This window comes from Dermacentor andersoni, chromosome 3 (genome assembly GCF_023375885.2).
Source record: "Dermacentor andersoni chromosome 3, qqDerAnde1_hic_scaffold, whole genome shotgun sequence".
In the NCBI taxonomy this organism is placed as follows: domain Eukaryota; kingdom Metazoa; phylum Arthropoda; class Arachnida; order Ixodida; family Ixodidae; genus Dermacentor; species Dermacentor andersoni.
In genome coordinates, this window is record NC_092816.1 from 112,267,471 (window position 1) to 112,287,736 (window position 20,266).

The 20,266-nt window shown below is 44.9% G+C and overlaps 1 long non-coding RNA gene across 1 annotated transcript; it reads left to right on the forward strand.

The window, feature by feature from the left end:
* Positions 1 to 2,148: 2,148 nt before the first annotated feature.
* Positions 2,149 to 20,163, forward strand: LOC126540289 (uncharacterized). Its single transcript, XR_008613747.2, has 4 exons — positions 2,149 to 2,226; positions 17,451 to 17,495; positions 17,574 to 17,625; positions 19,931 to 20,163. It is a non-coding gene; the product is annotated as an uncharacterized lncRNA (long non-coding RNA).
* The last annotated feature ends 103 nt before the right edge of the window (positions 20,164 to 20,266 follow it).

Consider the following 20,266-nt stretch of genomic DNA (forward strand, 5'->3'; position numbering starts at 1 on the left):
TGTTGTACAAATTATGGGCACCAATCGGCTTCATTCCATGCTGCTTCTCTGTAGAACACCCTGGCTGCTAATGGACTAGGCCTGGGAACTACGTCCGCTCATTCCAATTTAGTTATTTATTTTCATAAGAGCATATATATTTTCATATATATATATATATATATATATATATATATATATATATATATATATATATATATATATATATATATATATATATATATATATATATATAGACGGACTGATCTTTATGTGGTTATTTCTATTTTTTCGTTTTCTATTAGTTTATTGTTTTCTTTGCGTAATTTTGTCGACATCTCAGTTTATTGCTTGTTTTTTCTTTTATTTTTGGTTTTTTGTATTTTGCTTATGAATCGAGCATTGTAATTTGTAACTGAACCTATTTCCCAGCAGTACAATATTGTTACTGTATTACCATTTTTTCCTTCGCAGGTTTTGTGTCTCTCGTACAGTGCCTACATTTATGTCAAACTACCTTGCACGTGTGCCAGTGCTCCTTACTGCCGAATTGTAACACAGGCGACAGGGCTTAGTCAAGCTTTTGTTAAGCAGCTTTTTCCCACCACCTCATATTTTTAATAGAATAATGTTTTTTGGCTTGATTTTTCTTTGTATGTTTGTGTAAGTCCCTAGAACGATGTCACCCTCCTCCTATAGCTAGGAATTTTTACTGTGACTCTCAGTATGCACGTTTGCCCGTAGTGTGCGCGCCGTTAGTGGCCTGAATAGATTGGTGTAGTGCGCACAGCATGGCACTTGAATGAGTGTCTTGTGCTACAGCAGCGCTGTCACTTTCGGCATAACCGAGTGCGCGTTGTTTTTCAATCTGCAATCATTCTTGAAAAAGATTTTACGGACGGTTTGCTATTTTTTTCTTCCGACGCATTTCTTTTGCCGAAATACGTGAAATAAAGGAACGTTTTGTCCTTTCAAATGAGTAATGATGGTAATCAACTCATTTCTTTTGGTGATTTGAGTGTAGTGCAAGCTAGCACTGTCGGAGGGTCCTGCAGTTGAGATGTCAGTGTGCTCGCGAGTGCCGTAGAGTACATGTACAAAATGGCATTTTATCTTAGTCCACCGTTAGCAAAGCAATTCCAAAAGAATAAACATGTTCACTGTATAGTTGCTGCTACCCGGGCCTCTTGATGAGTAATATGTATTTCTCTGCGCAAGATGAAGGACCTAATCAACACATGTAAGGGCCTTTATGAAGAAGACATGTTGCAACTGTGGAACGGGTTAGTATCTCTAAACTGTCATATCCTGTTTCGCATATCAGTCACTGCTGGAAGGCGGGATGCTCGACGCACTTACAAGCAAGACCACCAAAATAGACGTGAGGTCCCCATTAACACGAACACAAAACTCCTCACGCAAACCGGAAACCGGAATTCGTGAGACTAGCTCACCATCGTGCTAATTAGACAGCAAGACATCGGGCTCTTAGGACCACATTAGGGCGCAGACATCACTCAGTCCCTGGACATAGTACCTACGGCCACACGCCCATACGAAATATGCACAATACTGCCAAAAGCGGCAAGATTCCTAAACATTCCGTTCATTCTAAAGCACGCGAAGCCACCCAATCATGCAAAACGAAGTAGTTGAAAGGTGCAGTACCGAACAAACACAATAAACCAAATTTATTCCTAACACACCGATGCCAGCGCGTTGGCAAAAGCTGTTCTAGACAGCCGCACCGCCATTTATACCCCGTGCATGTAATTAACGGAAAGCCTCTCTGCCAAACTCACAGTACTCTCGTATGGTGATGAAGGAGGAAGTGATCTTGTCAGTGATTCTTGTAAGAAGGAGAAAGTGATAGGGATAAAATATTTGTCCTACGTCACAGTTTTTTGTATCTACATTCATTAGCTTCTCTTAACATGCGTCATACTTAGACATTTGTCATCGTGTTGAGATAACAGATCTACAGAAAAGATCCTCTTCAGATTGAAACTTCACAATGCACTTGACGTTATACGTATTGCAGTTGGCTTTACTAGTGATAAATTATGTGTGAATTGTTCAGAAGTTATGAGCGTACTAACTATCTCAACCAAAATGTCAGAGCTCCTCAAAAATCTAGTATAAATAATGCGTGAGGGAGCCATGTGAACGGCAGGAGCCGTTCTTGATTCAAGCAATGAAGGCCATAGGTATCATTTTCCTCGTGGCTGCTGCTGCTGCTGAGTCATCGTAAGACAATTTTGAGAAACTTTGCCTGAAGACCCATTTGGTCACGTAATTAGCGGCCTTGATCCCCAAGACAAATTGCAGTGAACTTGTTCGCAAAAGAGCTAAATTTCAAGCGTTTAGCAAATGTATACCTTGAAGAACTGACGTTTTTGTTTACAGAGTTAATTGTAACAGGGTCGTGAGACACGCAGTGGTAGAGGGTTTGAGAATAAATTGGCCTGTCTATATTTTTTACCGTAAACATCATTTATCTGCACAAGAGATTTAATTGGATTAACCTCCTTATGGTACTTCATGTATTTTCCAGGATGCTTCGAACCGTTTTCCCGGCCACTAGTGTCACTGTGTAGTCTTTGTTCTAATCGGTATACGTCGGGGCATTTGTAATTCCAGCACAGACATAGGCAACTGAGCATGGGCCAGTAGGTATGTGCAAGAAAAAACAATGAGGTTGACTTGACAGCTACCAAATTACTTGAGACACTAAGTATGCTTAAAAGTTAAAATCTGTGGTTTTACATCCCAGAACGACGAAGTTATTATAAGGCGCGCCATACTGGCAGACTCGGGAATATTTTGGCCAACTAGGGTACTTTAACGTGCACTAGATGCACTGTAGACGACGGTTTTTGCATTTCATCCCCATGTACGCGTAGATGCGACCTCCAGGGCAGGAATTCGATTCCACGCCTTCGGGGTTAGCACCGCAACTCCAAAACCACTGCGCCACCGCGACGGGTACAAAGTATATGAAACTTTGCATGTACCACCGGGAATCTCTCCCAGTAGACAACTTAAGAATATAAAGCATGGCATGGCGCACTGGGTTTGTGCTTCAAAAGACAATTTGGGTCATTGGGCACTTGGCCCTAGGCATGCGAATATTCTTGGCCAATCCTCCAGAATGGGTATGTGTCACTCTGTAGGTAAACGGATAATCAAACAGAACAAGAGACAATAAACAAAAAAACCCCTAATGAAAACTTGAAGTCAGCCATAAAGGGGTCAAAATGTCGGTGTCAAAAGCAGCCGCCCGTGCAGAATGAAGTGATCAGATTGGTACCAGAGAGTTCCATGAGCTACAGGTGTTGTGCTACACAGAAGTGAAGACAATGGCAATATTGTAAGGCGCAACCAGAAATGCCGCCAGCAATAAGAAGACGATTTGACGTGTAGAGACGGAATCTGGCTCGACAGCCATCTTTTTTATGCATCGTTGCCGCTGTTGTAAATATTGTAAATACATCTTTATATGTGACTTTTGCAACGTAATAAATCGGTGAGAGGTGCGGGGTATTCACGAAAACCAGCAATGAAGCTCCGCAGTGGCCGTCGCCTCGAAATGGACAGCATGACGGACGAAACAGGAACCGACATGGCGCGGCTCACATCAACATCTACGACCCCGATGGTTATACTGCTTTAGCCGCGGGATCCAGGAAACAGTCTGCGGCGCCGACCACCTCGACATGGAAGACTGGATCGCCACGTGTGATCGTGTAAGTGTCCACCAGAAATGGGATCCAACGATTATGTTGGCTAATTTGGTCTTCTACCTACAAGGCACGGTGCTGGTGTGGCATAACAGCCGCGAGGAAGAGCTTAGTGTCTAGGACACGTGCAAACAGAAGCTGAGGGATTTGTTCGGCTGTCCCACCGGAAGGAAGAGCAGCGCTGAGAAATAACTAGCCACACGCGCCTAGATGTTCACTGAATCATACCTTTCTTACATCCAAGACGTGCTGGCTCTGTGCCGCAAAGCCTACAGTGACCTGGCTGAGTCCGACAAGGTTGGGCATGTAGTGAAGAGAATCGCCGGCAATGTTTTCAACCTGCTTATGTGCAAAAATATCGAAACAGTACAGGACATCATAAAAGAGTGTCAACGTTTTAAGCAGGCCAAAGACGCCTCATTGCAACGCTGTTCACACGCTTGCGAACACAGCTGCGACATCCTCGTGTGACGACAGGCTAGGAGTGCAGCGACCATCATCATTTCATGAGCTGACGCCGACTGTGCGGCGAAAACTTGAATCTATGGCTCCTGCAGCCCATTTTTCCCGCCCCCGTGTGCCGAAAGACTTGCCTACAACACCATTTCTGCAGACAATAGTCAAGTAAGAAATCGATAATCTTTGGAGTTCATTTTGTATGTGCCATTGTCGCTTCAAAGCTGTCTCATGCTCCAGGTCCATCGACTGGTCCGCGGTATCCTGCGCCCTGCCGAAATCCAGCCGAGTGGCAATCCGCAGACGATCGGTCAATCTGCTTTGCCTGCCCGCGTATCGCTGACGTTGCTCGCCATTGCAACAACCGCACTGTCTTCTCTCCTCTGCGACCGCCATTCACCAGTTATTAAGGCCCCAAACAGAGTGAGCGCCGTTACCAGCCGCCATTGGCTCCTAAACAGCCAAACGATGACGCTTATGCTCCTTGGAACAATCCGTCTTCGTGAATCCGACGTCGCCAGCTCGTCGCCACCAGCTCGTCCACCATCGTCGCTATCATCGCATACTCGTCGTCCACCGTCCCCGATGCAACCCCGATGCCCATCTACGGAAAACTAGGCGATTCAGTTCCCGGAGGTGACGCTGCATTGACGACGCACTTTGCCGAAGAAACAAAACTTGACGGATGTTCTGGTTGATGGTGTCAATGTCCCAGCACTCATTGACACTGGAGCGCACGTATCCGTGACGAGTGCCCAATTGCGCCGTCGCCTGTACAATGTTCTCACACCCTCTGTATCACGCACAGTCCCGTCGCCGATGGAGGAGCGCTCACCGTGCATGGTATATGCACCACTTCCATGGCATCGCGGAACGCCCAAGGACAGTTTTTTTTTTTTTTTAGTTTTTGTACAATGCCCGTGCGACGTTATACTCGGCTTAGACTTTTTATCCTCCCATACAGCCCTATATGATAGCGCGTCTAGTGTCATTCAGCTTTAACTGCGCCATGGCTGTTTTAGTCCACCAGTCCCACAGCCACGCTTAGGCTATCCCTAAGACATCCGACGTCACCCTACTGTCGTTCCCATCTGCTCCTGACGGGCGTCTATTTACTATTTATTACTGCTGGCATAGTGCTAAAAAGAGATTTCACTGTTGCCTGTGCCGTGCTCATTGTTACAGGCAATCTGCCTTCGCTTCCTCTCAATAATTTTATCGGCTCGACTCAGACTCTTCCAAGAGGAATGTCTTTGGACGACATCTTGCCTGTGAACGACAGCGAAATATCGGCTTTTGACGCTGAAATGTCGTCGCTCTCTACAGGAACATCCGATTTACCGATCTCACAGACGAACATTGCACCTGATCTTCTCCCGGCACAAGCTGCTGACCTCTGCCGTCTCTTGGAAACTTTCCGCGACGTTTTTTTTTAACATGATGGCCGCCCTTTAGTTCAGACATCGGTGGTCACTCATTGAATTTACACCAGAGACGTCAATCCGATACACCACCGCCCGTACCGTGTGTCACATGCTGAACGACAAGCGATACATCGGGATGACGACAAGATATTCACTGAAGGCGTTTGGAGCGATCTTGCAGTCCGTGGGCACCCCTTGTAGTTCTTGTCAAAAAGAACGGCAATAGGCGCTTTTGTGCGGATTACAGACACCTAAACAAAATGAAGCGCAAAGATATCTACCCCTTGCCGCGTATTGGCACATTTGAGTGCTCGCATGGGGCCAAGTACTTTTCATCGATAGACCCCCAATCAGGCTATTGACAAATATCGGTAAATGACATCGACCACGAGAAAACCTGACGGCACCTGCCAATTCAAGGCTATGCCGTGTGGCCTTTGTAACGCCCCGGTAACCTTTGAAAGAATGGTGGATGCCTTAATTCGCGGCTATAAATCGTCCACATCCCTATGTTACCTAGACGATGTGAAAGTCTTTTGCCCAACTTAAAAGAGTCAACAAGCGCGTCTATCGGCTATACCTGCTGTTTTACGATATGCTGGCCTGCAGTTGAACTCGTCCAAGTGCCGCTGTGAACGCCGTCAAATAACTGTCCTTGGCCATCTCCTCGGTGTCACCGGCGTTCAATCCAACCCTGGCAAGATTCGCGCTGTCCAGAACTTTCCTCTTCCGTCTTTCTTGACAGACGCAACTAGCTTTCTTACGCTATGCTTGTATTTCTGCCGTTTTATCAAGAACATTGCCGAAACCGTTCGCCCACTCATGGACTGACTTAAGAAGGACGTTGCTTTGGCATCGGGCCTTGCTCAAACCAAAGCCTTCTCCATCCTCGTACGCTTGCTCACGGCTTCCCCATTGCTGGCTCATTATGATCCATCTGCCGCCACCAAACTGCGCACGCATGCCAATGGCCATGGAATTGGGGATGTGCTTGTTCAATGGCAGCATAACGCAGAGCGAGTAATTGTATACACTTGCCGCCTCCTGTCACCCAGCGAGACGAATTATTTAATTACCGCACGGGAGCGCCTGGCATTAGATTGGGCAGTGGCCAAATTTCTCCCCTACTTGTACGATTGCACATTTGCCCTGGTTGCCGATCAGCACGCCTTCTGCTGGCTCTCCTTACTTAAAGACCCCACTGGACGATTGGGCAGATGGGCGCTGCGGTACCATGAATATTCATTTGCTGTGCAGTACCACGAATATTCTTTTATTTGCTGCGCGACAGTTGATGTCGCGCAGATCAGGATTGGCGTGTACGCAAGAGTCGGTGTCAGGCGCATCATATTTAGGGCTGTCGACAGGATGACGGCAGAGGCAGTCAGAGTCCCTGTGAAAACGGCCTAGTCAGGCCGTTTTCACAGGGACTCTGACTGCCTCTGCCGTCATCCTGTCGACAGCCCTAAATATGATGCGCCTGACACCGACTCTTGCGTACACAGGCCGTTTTCACAGGGACTCTGACTGCCTCTGCCGTCATCCTGTCGACAGCCCTAAATATGATGCGCCTGACACCGACTCTTGCGTACACGCCAATCCTGATCTGCGCGACATCCGTACCGAACAACAGCGTGATGACTACTTACATATCCTCATCGAGCGTCTCAATTCTGGACATGGAGTGCCCACACTGCACGTGTTCGTGCTCAGCGACGATGTTCTCTTCCGTTGCAGCTTGCACCCTCAAGGACTAGAATTTTTACTCGCTGTACCAGGGCATGTTGTACTATACCACGCCTCGTTGTACCAACGGACATCAGTTGTTGAGCAGCTGCATGACGCCCCTACTGCAGGTCACCTCGGCGTATAGCGTACTTATGGGCCCTATAACGTAACACTATTCCAATATGTTTTTATTCCTATCTCCATACGTCAAATTTGCGTAACCGCCTACGCAAGCAACGGACGGTCACCCGCAGCGTTGTCGGAACAGACCGATCAAACGCTGTCCTCGTTCATTGGAGGTCACTTTTGTTTGCTTGAACAACGAATAACCTTGCCTACACTCAACGGTCTATCTTATCGAATTGGCTGACAAGAGGCGACAAACACGCTCAAATAGAGAGATATTCGATCAGGCCGAGCCAGTGCACTGAACATCGATAACCGGATCAAGAGGGTGGTGCCAGGGTCTGCGATTGGTCCGCTTTCCCTGTGGCTCGTCGAAAGTCGCGGCGGCATGCAACTGAAGCTTAAGGATGACGCTGAACGGATCCTCAGCAAAGAATAGTTGGCAGAACGAGGTCGTAAACGTGCCGAAAGTGCTCAAAAACGTTACACGATCACGCAAAAAGTTTCGTTATGCGCAATTAAACCCATGTTCTCCTACACGTGCGATTCACCAGTGCCTGAGCGATCGGCGGCAGCCATCTTTTATTCCTTTCAGAACGGGGCAGCCTGCGGCTATTCGGAAGAAAATTCAGTTTTGTTCGGCATATTAATGCATGTTCAACACGTACACGTCACTTTGACGCGGTACGTTCTTGCGGTTTTGTGACGTCGCGTGACAGTCAGGTGAAGTGGGTGCAAACCTAAAACCTTTAAACAATAGCCAAGGGCTAATGACGAAAGGCGTCGAATCAGAAATAGTTATTTTTTTGTTCGGTCAAATTATACACAATCAGTGTGTATACGTAACATCAGATGGGGAGCTATCACGGTTTTCGTGACGTCGCGTGACAGGAAGGTGAAGTGGGAGTGGTCCAAAAAATTTTTGACCAATCAGGGATGGCTGATTGCAGAACTGGAATAGAAATGTTTGGAATAGTTTAACGTTATAGCGCCCATGACCACGTACGGCACCACTTGTACTGGCCAGGCCTCTACCACTTTGTTCACCCTGGGCGCGCTGTCAGCACCGAAAAAATTATATTGTGCTGCCCGCTGGATGTCTTCACTCCATGGGTGTTCCCTCAGAACCATTCTTTCGCGTCAGTTTCGGTCTTCTCGACCCTTTCCTGACGTCAAAATCTGGAAATAAGTGGGTTGTCGTCGCGACTGATTAAACGACCCGGAATGCTATCACGCGAGCTTTGCACACAAGCAATGCAACTGAGGTTGCATATATCCTTTAACATGACGTCATCCGCCATCATGGCGCACCGCGGCAGCTCCTCACTGATCGCAGCCGCACCTGCTTGTCCCGAGTTGAATACCTTCTTTGCTCCTGTTCTGCCATGCACAAGCTTCCCGCAGCCTATCACCCGCAGACAAACGGACTGAAGGCGTGGCTCCATCGCACGTTGACATAAATGCTGTTTATGCACGTTTTTGAGGGCAACAGTGATTCAGACAGCACTTTTCCCTTCGTGACCTTTGCGTATAATTCGTCCCGTCAAGAGACCACTGGCTTTTGACCATTTTACCTTCTGTTCGGCTGCAACCCTTCTTTGCCCTTTGACACACTGCTTTCTTCCCCGATGGAGACTCCTACTGAACACGCTCAAGACGTCTTCGCCCGCGCTCACATGGCACGCAAGAGTGCCGGCTCCCGGCTAGCTGAGTCTAAGGCCGCGGAGAAAATCCGGCACGACGGCCGACCTTGGGATGTTCATTTTCGTCCTGGCTCTGCTGTACTCCTATTGACACAATGTCGCCGCGTCGGCTTTCCCTTCTTCCCTTCTTTCCCTTCTATCTGTTGCATGTCTTTATTAACCATTTTTCTACCTACCTGCGTCACTGGGTTGTCAGTGGTCAAGTGGTAGTGCCACGGGCCGCTGCACTAAGGCTACAGGCCCCGAAGCCAACGATCAAACCAACTTTAGTAGCTCAGTATGTACCATCGTGTACATACGTGCCGCTCTTCAGCGAACTCACTCACGCAGACATGGATCACTGTAGATGCCGGACTGCGTAGGTACCACTGTCAGAAAGAAATCTTTGACGCCGACTTGGCGCACTGCGTATGTGCCTCTCGGTCTGTGCTAGCCTCCACTGAGCCTCTCTGATGCCAACTTGAGTCACAGGGTATGTGCCAGTAGGTGTGCGCAGCTCTTCAATGAGCTCTTTGGCGCCTACCTGGGTAACAAGCTATGCACCACTGGAATTGCGCAGCTCTATAGTTACGAAAAAGATACCTTAAATTTCGATGCTGAGCTGAATCCCTAACCCACGTCACAATCATTCCTCAAGGATAGCAACCGGATGCTTTAGCAGGCTGCGCCTCATATGCACTACGTATGTAGCGCTTTTAAACAAACATCGCGCCATCTTGGGTCTCCAAGTATGTGCAACTGAGTGCGCGGCAAGTGAGTGAGCAATCATCAACCTTGGCAAGCGCTAACGCTGCGCGCTTCTAGTCTCGGTAACTACGCGCAGACTTCTCGGCAGTGTCACCAAGTGCCGCAGTCTGTCCAGAAAGACGCGCGAGAGAAGCCAGTTTGCTGCATGACGCCTTTCTCAGCCTTCGCATGAATCGTCGCGCCATGCATATCGGAGGCTATTTTACAGGCGTACGTGTTATAGTATTCTACTTACGGTGTTAGTAGGTTTTGTCCAGGCGAACATCCAATGCACCCGTAGACGAATAAAGCCTCAAAGAAAATAGGAAGACTGGTAAATCCTCCGGTCTCGTAAAATCAAGAGAGAGATGCGCTCTTGTCTGGGATGTTCAATAACTGCGACAGAACTAAGCTGCTACGTTTATGCTAATGAATATGTTTATGAGTATGTTAATGTATCTTGTCTTAGTAACAAGGATCTCTGGGCTACCTATATTGCGGCTTCTAAACAAAGCTTCCGGCTTTTTCTTTTCCGACTAATATGATGCTATTAAGATATTCTTTCTTTTAAGAGTTGGCTTATCGCCATCGTAAGAGCATTTCTGATCAGCAGTGGAAACTGTCCCTACGTAAAGTTGATAGGCAGTAACAGAGATCATCAGAGGAAAGGTTATTTACCTCTCGCATTCCAGAACCTACGTTTGCTCATAGGTAATCTTTTTCAAATATATTACCAAACATATTTTGCACTTGGCATGAATAACTAATATATATGAAAGACGTCCACACTCATATAATTATTTTTATTGTAAAAAGCGGACGGCTATTCGCTTCTTCATTATTGCAACTTCTGGATTAGTTCTTGATTATATTTTACTGAGCTGCGGCGTATTTCTCAGCGAAAAAATTCCAACGTAAAATTAAGTTTTTGCTGCGGTACACATTCACGTACTTTTCTAGGTTGGTAATCTAACTTCAATATTGCGGTTATTTGTGTAAATATTTTGTCAACTAACTTTGTTAAAGGCAAGTCTTGCTGTAGGGCGACGCGTTCTGCACTTCAGCACTGTAGCTGCATCCGACTAATCTTTTCGAGAAGGAGTGTACACTGTAATGCGGTGATGCGATTACCCACAAAATTAAGAAAATGCCTCTTAAATCCGAACATATATAATGAAATTTTATATGTAATGCTATGCGGGCTAAGACATCTAGTAAATTATTTTTTTTTAAGTTCAGCAGAAGCCATCTTAGAATGACTTGTACATTGATGGGGTTAGCATTGAAGCAATGTAGCGCCACACCGTATTGTTTCCACTGATGTGCGTGAATGAGGCGTGTACTGCAGCTGGGCTCCGCCGTTCTCGCGCGTCCCTCTGGACACGGTGTGGCGCCGTCACCTACAGCACGTAGCGTACACGCATCCACTCGTGGGCAGCGGCACCTCCGAAATGCCCATGCGTGAGTCGTGTTGGAATACAAGTTCAGAGAAGATTTTGTGAAGATTCACGAGGTGGGATCGATTCCGCCCAGCACCAAAAAAGTTCTGAAAGTTCGTTTTTGTTTCTTTTTGCTTTCCATTGAAGAGATGGCACATTCAAAGTGGTACCATTGACACGAGTTGATATTGGACAGGCCCAATGAAGAGCGGCACATATCGATGGCACATACCCCGTACCCTAAGTTAGAATATGAACTTAAATGTCACAGCAGACGTGCCTGCATGCAATGACGTGTTTACGCAGTTTTGGCCCAATATAAAGATTTTGTGAGAAATAACATACCCTTTAATACCGCGGAGATTCTTAGTATCTTTCCTAATTCTCATTTGCCGACCATGAGGTCCGTGCACTTTTAGTTCATTCGGCAGGCGAGGCGGGTGTATTGTCTGCACACTTCCCGAACTTGCATTTTCCTGATTGCCAATGGAGTTTGTTTGCCCCGTAGTCAATTACCTTACCCGCAGAAGTAAAAATCCGGTCAGACATGTGGACGCGTTAGACGAAAGGAGCCGTCATAAATATATAGTCTCTTCTGCGACCTGCTTCACACCACTTAAAGATGACAGAGTATTTGTTATAAATTATTTTCAATCATTCTTTTAAAAAAATGCTGGTGAACAGTAACAGAGTTACGGGGAGAATTGAAGACCAAAAATACTTCAAATTTCTGGTTGATATCTCAGGGCCGTCACCGAAGTGTCACGTCACGAATTTAAGTTTTCGTTTTGAATGTGGCCTGTTTTGGGGCCAGATAATTTCTTATAACTAGCCGGCGTGGTCACGTAGTGCCTATGGCTTTGCACTGTTAAGTCGGAGAGTGCGGCATCAAACCCCCACCAGGGCGGCCTCATTCTGATGGCGCAAAATACAAAAATGCCCGTGTACCATGTGTTGAGTGCACGTTAAGCACGTTCAAGTTAATTCGCCCCCCCCCCCCACTACGGCATGTCTCACAGTCATATCATGGTTTGGGCATGTAAAACCTCAGAATATAATTCTTAATAGGTTCTGATAACTTCCCAGGGGGAGCCATTGGCTCTTCAGAATGAAGTTTGGCCATTTAACTAAAAAACTTTGAACTATAAGTCCATACACATGCTATCAAAATTCACGACGTCTTAACAAGCTAGTACAGGCAGTGTTGCTATGCGATCTTGTTTTTGCGCATTTTCTCCCTTACCAAGCTCCCTAATCATAGCAAAAAAGCTTTTTGCCATATCGGTGGCTTAATGAACTAATTGTAGGCTCTCTGTTTGATGTACTGCTCTATGTTAAAGAGACTTGTCATGATGTAATCATCGTTTGCTACCCACTTTGCAATTACCCCCACTGGAGTCTGCAGTATTTTAAATAAAAGAAATACAAATACTGCTCAATTCAATTTTTTTTAGTGTACCTTTTAGTGTAAACACACGCGCCGTGGTGGCGTGGTGGCTTTGACGTTGTGCTGCGAAGCGCGAGGACGCGGCATCAAATTACGGCTGCGGCGGCCGCATTTCGAATGTGGCGAACTGAAAAAACGGCCGTGTATCGTACATTTGGTGCACGCTAAAATAATCCCAGATGGTCTAAACTATTCCGGAGTCCCGCTGAACGTTGTGCCTCATAATTACACCTTGGTTGTGGCATGTAAAACATCTACTGGAAGAATAATCTCTGAATGTACTATGGGAAGACACGGAGGATGCTCTAAAATTCTGCACAGAACGGCCAACCTCTGAGCTCACCTGCTTTTCACACTTGGTGAGAGGAGCGCTGAAGTACTGATAAAATAGGATTTACTGTCTCTCTTTTCGGGCTTTTCAGGTAGTTGATAAATTACGCTCCGAAGCTTCAACAGGTCTAAGTAGCCACGAATTATTAATTACAGCAACTTTTATGCGACCAGTTCCAAACACGCAACAAGTGCAACATAGCTTTGAATGTAAAAATTTGGACTGTGTCACCGAAAGTGGTAGTGGCGCTCCCCATGTATTACAGTCAACCAAATGGCGTTCGAGTCAGAACAGGGCAGTGGTTGTAGGCTACACAGTGGTCATGTGGCCTAAAGGTGCCATATTTGCCACATCAAATGTGCACTACCATTGCAAACTCTGGGGAATCAGTTCTCCACTCTTCTCCCGTCGAATGATGGTGTACTGAGCTTTAAGGAAAGTAGTCATAATGCGTGTGTACGTTTGAGGCTGCCACATTAGGTTCCGGCCATGTGAGTGGCCACTATTTATGTATCAAATTCTGCTCTATTTGGCGCGCAGGTAGAACTGGTCACATTATGCATAGCATAATCCGTAATTGGCTGAGTTCTCGACAAATTAAGGCTACATAGCGTAATTATTTGCTTGACAGTTATCCCCTAATGAAATAAGAGAAAATCATTTTGTGCGTAAGCATATAAAAACGAGGAATTCTTTGCTGCATACCTACCGAGACGTTCACAGATTGACTAAGCAATGCATCTCAAGGGATTGCAATGCCATCTTTTTCTGGGTCATTGTGAATGACCGAGTTACCAGGACACTCTCCTATGTCGCTTTCAATCCAGAAAAGCTGAAATGCTATGTCCCGCGGTAATGACGCTTGTAGGAATTGCCGCTCTGAGAAACAAAGGGTGTAAATGCAGCACACTACCACCCTCATAAATGCTAAGCAGACTGGGTGGAATAATATGTCACCTCAAGGTTAACATTAACAAGCTTCCGCATAATTTACGTTAATGTGCCTAATTCTTAGAGGCAAATTTACGCCCTTTTTTGTTATCCTCCTTGGTAAAAAAAACGATAAAATTCTTTTTACCAAAATTCCAAATCTTCTTTTTTTTGATGCCCTTCGATTTGTACTTGAAGTGCAGAACATAACCAGAAAAGAATACAAACTCAACCAAAGCGTTATAAATGAGATTAAACGAAGTGTTCTACATATCCATCGGCACATAGCCCGTGACCTTGGTTGGTGTGAAAGTGATTCAAGCCCAGATGTCCAAGTTGGTCCGACGCAGGTTTCGAACCTGGTTTTCAGAAGGAGTGGCATGAAGTGCAGCACAGCAAGAACAGGGACACAAGATGAAACTAAAGACAGACACAAGCCTTATAGTGATTTTTCATGGTCAACCAACCAGCCCACAAAGGCACCTCGTTTCCTCAAGACATGACACAACAGCAGCCCAATGCCCCACCAATTGACTATCAACGACCCAGTTTGTCCAATTTGCCGGGAAACATATTAGATACGGAATTACAACAGGCAAGATAACTGGGTGATGTTCCAAACAATGCTAATCGCTATGAAATTATTACGCAGATGCAGCCCCGTATTGCCAACAGGGAGCATGCACAGTTTAACCATTGTAGCGTCAAAACTGCAATGCGTGTTTACTCCGCAAAAAGTGGGACATAGGTTAAAAACGAAAGAGATCAACGCTAAACTTTCGACTAAGAAATTAACAAGTGAAAGGATTACTATATAACTGCATAAGTATATGGAGACCAACACGTTAGGGCTTCCCGCACCTCCCTCCCCCCCCCCCCCGTGTACTGCTCCCCTCCCCCTCCCCTGCTGTTTCCATCACAAAGACAAGCAAACTGGACATTAACATCGCCCAGGCTCCTTGTATTCGAGCGCATGATGGCTCACAGATTCACGCTGATCGCCATCTTTGATCTCTTAGGAATTTGCACTGAAAGTAATCGAAAATATTTTTTTCCTTCGAATGACGCACAGGGACGCTGATAACGAAATCCCTCAGTCAGTCCTCGTGAAAGTTATCCTCTGTAGCCTTATCGGTCCTGAAGAATGTCAGTTCTTCTACCTAAGGGCTGCCCTGAACGTATCCTTATTCTTTGTTGCATCTACTTTTTAATAGATTTCCCTCCATTGCACCATGCGCCTAAAGAACTGTCGCATTGCCACTCGTACAGATGTAGTATTTATATGATCCGCTGCCGCTGCTGCTGTCTATTTGCCAAACATCGTGTTATTACCCACGTTTAAAACGCTTCAGAGGTGTCATCACTTCTCAAGGATAAAGGCTGTGGCCTGTTTCATAAATTTCTTCCTTGAAACGTACAAGACATTCGCCCGGAGGCATTGAACTAAATAAAATATTTATTACATAGGTGATGCATTTTACGCAACCCAGGCGGTAACATTTTGAGCAAAAAGAATAGACGTATTTTTGCTGTGTTAGAAACATTTTATGTGCTACATTAGTATGAGAGTAGTTAGCGGACACTAGTTAACTGAAAAATTTGGCTTACTTGATATCTTTTATTGCGGCGTCCAGCAGAATATAGAGACACTACTCACCTAGCCGCAGTAGTCGTGTGCAATTAAATGCATAACCTATGCAAAAACAATACATATTTCAGGTCACGTTTCACAACTTCTGGATTGCTTCCTATCAGATTCAAGTTGATATTTTCAGCCAAGTCATTCGCACGCTTCTATAGACATTATTAGCGGCGATAAGCTGGAGTGGTGCCCCCTCGTGAGTGACGTCACTAGTGGAACACCACTTTCTTTGGCTTGCTTCGTGCATATGGGCGATGTGAGTCAAGCATTCTAGCTGCGCTTTCTGTAGATGTTTCGTGTGCTTGGCGTGCTTGTTGCCATCACGCCTAAGCTGCAGCTTGGCTTATCAAAACCTGCGGCTCACCGAACTATGCGATTGGATATCGCAAACTATGTACAGTTGAAAAACTCTATTGGCATTTGAATGCATAACATTCCTAGTGCGTATTGATAAATTTCGTCGAACAAGAACGCACGAAATTTAAGCGCGCAGTGTTTTGTCCAAAATTTTGCTCTGAGTGTGATAATTTGTCATATAATAATAATATATTAATTATATATAGTATATAGTTATATTATATAATTGATTGTTTGATTAATATAAATATTTTATTTATTTATTTATTTATTTATTTATTTATTTATTATATTTATTAATATAATAATGTCATATTTTAGTCACAATAAACACTGCATTATTATTGGTGTGAAAACTGTGAATCCGTATATAAGGAGGTATACGATGGGTGCCGCTATCAAAGCTTTTAATTAGTTTTTATTGATAGCAGCGAGTATTAAGACTAGATGAAATCTGTAGGAACCACTGACATGAGCCAGTAGGAACACAAGCGCCACGTCAAATAGCATTGATTTGGCTATGGGATATACTATTAGGCTGCGTATCAGCGGCACCCAAGACAGTTTGCTTACTTCAAATTATATGTCACTTATATACTACGGAGAGCAGCCGAAAATACGGTAGTCAAGCGAATGGTGGGACATTAAAAGAATATAAAAGATAAGGTAGGGCAGGGTAAGGCAGAATTATTTTATGTATTAGAAAACAGATGAGCTTGAGAGATACGGAATTAAGCACGGCCTAATTATTATATAGCAACCACAAATTTCGCGGTTGACAGTGCTTCACAATATCTATTCACCTTGCTCGGTGGTCTGGCTGCTAAAATTGCTGCTGCAGCTGCAAGCCTAAATCCTCGTGGGTATATTTAAATTCTGGAATTAGTTTATGCGGTTTAATATAAGAAATTGAGTTGTTTAGTGAAACTTGTTCGTATGGTTGTAAGTGTAACAGCAATTATTTCATAAACATTAGACCACTATCAGGCACGATTATCGCAGAAATATGAATTATATCACCTCGTAAATTTAAATCTCCGCCACTGCTATGGAGGTTGCTCAGTAGAGGCTCTAATTGTGTTATTGAATCACATTTTTCAATGGTTTGATACTGTGCATAAACACTCCTATTGCATATTCACGATCAGTATCAACTTTGTCATGTTTATGTACCTCAGAAATGATATGAAGGCTATGTGTATGCGATACTATCTTTTGAAAAGGATTGCACAATGGTTGAGCAAGAGTGTAGCTTCAGCGAAACTTCTCGACAAGGGAACACGTTCCTATCACTAGTGTTGCGTAGAGAAGTCTTCTTCTGGAAATTTTGACTAAAACCAATGCGCTTTTTCTCAATCGCTATTTATCACTTCAAATCACAGTGTCTCGGCTAACCTCTGTCTTGTATGCGTCTCTTTCAAGGAGGCAAATTACCACAATTCACCTTCCATCTCATTGTGGCTCAAGGTTCGTATAAGCATCAGTTCATTGACAAAACGAAGAAACATTAAATTTTATGCTTGAATTCTCTTGTCCCCGATATAGTGGCTGCGAAGTGTTATTCCAGTACAAGCTAACGCAACCGTGTGCGGCACAGGTAAGTGAGCAACATTATGCTATCATAAAGTAATTCTGAGTACTCCTGATGATGCAAGCACTCCTCACCAGTCGAATAACATATAACACGCCCTATCTCGCGCTGACGAATACAGAGGTAAAAACTTAGCACTGAAATAAGCAAAGCCATCAAAATCACTCTGGAGCTACCTAACACCTACGGCTTCGACTACGAGACCTCATGATGCGCGAACAGAATACCCGGCAAGAAGTAGCTGAAGCTCACAAAGCTAGTCAATTAGAACGACTGGAGCTCACGCCCTGTGCTACAAGCCCTTTAATAGCCACTACAATTTTAATAGGCACCACACACCGAAAAGAAAGAATTCCTCCAAACATCCGCGAATCCCTGTGCACAGCAAAAACGCCACGCAACATGCACCCCACATCCCAGAAGGAAAGAAGACAAGCTCACGTGGATGCCCTACGGCGAAGACTCCGGCAAGATCCGGATGCCAGACGCACCGACTCAGCCAAGTACCGGCAAAGAAACGCTTACGCCCTGAGCGTCGTAGATTTCAATATTAGACTGCTAGTGTCCACCACACTCCGCATAAAAAACCCTGAGACTGCAGAAGAGGCGGCGATCGCCCTAGCAACTACCACGTGCATAGACACAGCTGTCGCCTTTTCCAATTCTGAAGCAGCTGTCAGGAACTATGCTAACGGTAGTGTGTCGACAGATGCAATAAAGATATTGAAGCACCGCAGCACTCCGATCCCCTACACCTGCGCGACAAGGATTTCTTGGCATAAGGGGCGGGAAGGAAACAAAGCGGCACGCGCCGCGGTGCGAGGTCATGGCTGCAAGTCCAACCCTTCCTACTCTCGAGATGCCCAGTCTGCGTCAGCGGGGGGCAGAGACCGTACCCACCACTTTCTAAACAATCTTTCAACATCACAGGCTGGAACGCGGGGTGTACCCACGACCTCACACAAAGCTCAACAAAATAGAAAGTACCACACTCAGAAGGCTACACAGTAACACCTGCACCCACGGATTGTTCATGCAGAGCCTCTACCCAACGCTATAAGGATACCACTGCCCAATGTGCGACATACCGGACACCTTGGCCCGTCTGATCCTCGAATGCCCATGGCATGTAGACACAAGCGCATTGCCTTCGCCGAAACTCTGTAATGAGCCAGACAAGAAAGCGAAGACCTCATCGAAACATGGGAAGCAAAGCTCATCTCCGAGGACCTGGAACAACATCGCCTCGTCACCAGGGCCAAGGAGGCAGTGAAGGCCAGAGGGCTCCCAGAATGAGGAAACTTCCCACCTAGAGTATAACCGGGGCCTGTCGCAGGATACTGTTTCAAAAATAGACGTTTATTCCTCCTCCTCCTCCTTAAGTTAATTGATTTTAGGCGAAAAATAATAATGACCTCAAAATTGCAGTGTTTTATTTACCTTGTGATACTCAATTATAAAAGATAGTCAGCTATGACGTTATAAAATTTCAATATTGTTGCCATTTGTCAAGCTTTATTGTTATTAATTACATTCAGGGCTCTAAAAGACAGATTATGACTATGAAATATCCCTGATGTGTCTTGAAGCCTCCGAAAAGCCTCTGGATACACGGCGCAAACGTTTCAAAAATAAATTTGTACCGCCAGCATAAATAGAACTGACATCTGGCCAGCCGTATAACTACAAGCATTATTTGATTGCTGGTGTTGATGTCCTATAAATAACGCCTAATATAAAAATAATGAATAAATTAGTTACAAATAGGGTAACTCGTTATTCTTTAGCAATGTGACGCAAAGAAGCACACTAATCAAAAGTAGTGATACTGAGTGATACAGAGAGAGAAGCTCGGTAGAGAGAGAACTTTTTAAAGTACAGTTGCTATGCATTACTCTGCCTACATTCAGTTGTGCTGTTGTTTTTGGTTAACACAGAGTTACATTTACACTATACGTAATTTTTGAGAGTGCTCTTTTCCGTCATCAGCTGAAGCAATCAAAACTTCAGTTGAATGTCCATATGGAAACACCGTGATTGATAGCGATAATGCATTTTGAATTTCTTCTTGCAGCAAAATTTGACAGTGTTGCGATGAATAAAAAAAATGTAATTTTTTTCCGAATATGCAAGAAAATGTTTGCTCTAGATATTATATGAAATATGTGGTAGCTAAATAAAGGCCACTATCTAAATGCATGCATAGTAAGGATTTCATATTTTCACGCCTTCGTAATTATAGCAGACGCGCATTTCAAGGATGTATGTTATTATTCGCTTACCAGTACAATTTTCTTTTACATTTTTACAGTGCATTTTAACCCATAAAGAGCCGTGCAGTCCTGGCTGCACGTGCATTCCAAGACCGGACTTAAATGATGGATATGAAGGAATATGTTTTAATACAAGCATACCCCTTCCACCTCATTTTCTGAATCTTTCCTGTACACATCCTCCTGCTCTATCTTCCACAAAGTGAAAAACAGACTCAGAAACAACTGAGCTCACTATTCCTTTGCAATAAATATGAGCTTGAGGTGTTGACTTCTCACTCTTCTCTAAGCTGTGACACGATCATGACAGGGCGAGGTGGATCTTCACCGCCAAAATTAGGCGGCGACGACGAAGGCGGGAACCACTATGATAA